The sequence below is a fragment of the Magnolia sinica genome, chromosome 8 (genome assembly GCF_029962835.1).
Source record: "Magnolia sinica isolate HGM2019 chromosome 8, MsV1, whole genome shotgun sequence".
NCBI lineage: Eukaryota > Viridiplantae > Streptophyta > Magnoliopsida > Magnoliales > Magnoliaceae > Magnolia > Magnolia sinica.
Window position 1 is genome coordinate 29082397 of NC_080580.1, and position 2358 is coordinate 29084754.

At 41.2% G+C, this 2358-nt stretch overlaps 1 non-coding gene across 1 annotated transcript; it reads right to left on the reverse strand.

The window, feature by feature from the left end:
• Positions 1–440: 440 nt before the first annotated feature.
• LOC131254396 (small nucleolar RNA R71) lies at positions 441–547 on the reverse strand. The gene has a single exon (XR_009175512.1). It is a non-coding gene; the product is annotated as a small nucleolar RNA R71 (small nucleolar RNA).
• Between the last annotated feature and the right edge of the window lie 1811 nt (positions 548–2358).

The window sequence follows — 2358 nt, forward strand, 5'->3', positions numbered from 1 at the left end:
TTATGGCTGAAGACCAACCTCCTCTACTTCCACCCAGGGTGGAGGATACCCAAGATGAGAATGAGGTGCATCAGGCACCCCCGCCTCGTACTTTACGAGATTATCTACAACCGGCGGGAGTGAGTACGCCCTCATGCATGATTTTTCCTGAAAACACAGGACAAATGGACATCAAGCCAGGAGTTATCCAACTCCTTCCCAAATTCCATGGACTTGAATCAGAAAGTCCATATTTACATTTGAAAGAGTTCGATGAGATTATAGCTACATTATATTTTCCTAATGTATCTGAGGATACAATCAGGCTGAAACTCTTTCCTTTTTCCTTAAAAGAGAAGGCTAAGACATGGTTACATTCACTGCGTCCTAGATCCATTGGCACATGGAACGACATGCAGAGGGAATTCATAAAAAAATTCTTCCCACATCATAAAACGATTACCCTCAGAAAAGCAATCATGAACTTTGCCCAAAAGGAAGATGAAACATTCTTCCAATGTTGGGAAAGGTTCAAAGATTTGGTCAGTTCATGCCCACAACACGGATTTGAAATGTGGCGCATTACAAATTTTTTCTACGATGGACTGACATCTTCCATGCGCCAAATGGTCGAGACAATGTGTAATGGAGAGTTCATTAATAAAGATGTCGACGAGGTATGGGACTACCTCGACAGTCTGGCTGAAAAAACACAATCTTGGGACTATTACCCAAAATCAAACACCATGTCTAGGCCGACTCAATTAAAGGAGAAAGGTGGATTATATCTCTTGAAAGAAGAGGATGATCTCAAGTGTAAAGTGACTACGCTCATAAGGAAAGTTGAGGCCATGGAAGGAAAGAAGGATAAGGTTAATGAAATTGTTTGCGGCATCTGTGATTGCAACATTCATACAACTGAAAATTGTCCTACAATACCCGCCTTTCGAGGAGTGTTGAATGAACAAGCTAATGCCGTAAACAACTATCAAAGACCTTTTACTGGACCTAACTCCAATACGTACAATCCTGGTTGGAAAAATCATCCAAACTTTAGTTGGAGGAATGGACAAACGGCTACCCCTCAAGGTTTCTTCAATCAAAATCCAAATCAAGTGAAACCTCAAGAGGAACCGGTTCAAAATTCCATACAAGAGCTGGCTCAGGCAATGCGAGGAATTACAGATTTTATGCAAAAGATAGATTCTCGTATGACGGTTATAGAAAAGGGGATGCTTCCTGCACAACCTCTCCCCAACCCTAAACCGCAGTACGAGATTAGTGATCCCAGCTCTTCAAATCAGATGGGGCACGCTAAATCTATCACCACTCTTAGGAGTGGAAAGATCATTGATAAAACTCTTCCGGTTAGGCCCGAAAAGCCTCAAAAATCAGAAGAGGACAACAATGATGGATCTAGTGATACTCTACAAAAATTAGAACCGGAACTTCTAGAAAAGCCAGTTGCTCCGTTCCCTCAACGGTTGGTTGCACCAAAACGTCTTTCTAACTCTCAGAATATTATAGAAGTGTTGAAACAAGTGAAGGTCAATATTCCTCTACTTGATGTCGTAAAACAAATACCTTCATATGCCAAATTCCTGAAAGACTTGTGCATGACTAAAAGACGCAAAATATTTAAAATAAAATCTTCTTGACTGAGAAAGTGAGTGTCATCCTAAAGCAAGATGTTTTGCAAAAATTCAAAGATCCTGGTAGCTCAACCATATCATGTGTAATCAGGAACTATTGAATTGAGCACGCAGTTTTTGACTTAGGAGAGAGAGTCAATCTAATTCCCTACTCAGTATACAAACAGTTAGGTTTGGGTGAATTAAAGCCCACCCTAACCACATTACAATTTGCTGATCGCTCTGTTTGTGTACCAAGAGGGATAATTAAGGATGTGTTGGTCCAGGTTGACAGATTTTACTACCGTATAGATTTTATCATTCTGGATACCGAACCTATCAGTAACATGAGTACTCAGATTCCCGTCATTCTTGGTCGCCCATTCCTTGCCACGTTAAATGCAATTATCAATTGCAGGAATGGTATCATGACTATGTCTTTTAAAATTTTGACATTGGAGTCAAACATCCTTTTCAATAATGGCAGCAACTTAGAGGATGATGACGATTTTCACGACATTAACATGATTGACTCTTTCGTGGAAGATACGACACCTCTGACCTTATCCTCCGACCATCTAGAGACGTGCCTGGCCCACTCCCATGATTTTGATGATGACATGATTAGGGAGACGTGCGCCTTGCTTGATACTGCACCGGTACTTGAAGTTAACCGGTGGAGGCCACAATTTGAAGAATTGCCACAAACCGATGTAGTGCCTTTACCGTCTAACCTCAAGCCGCCGAA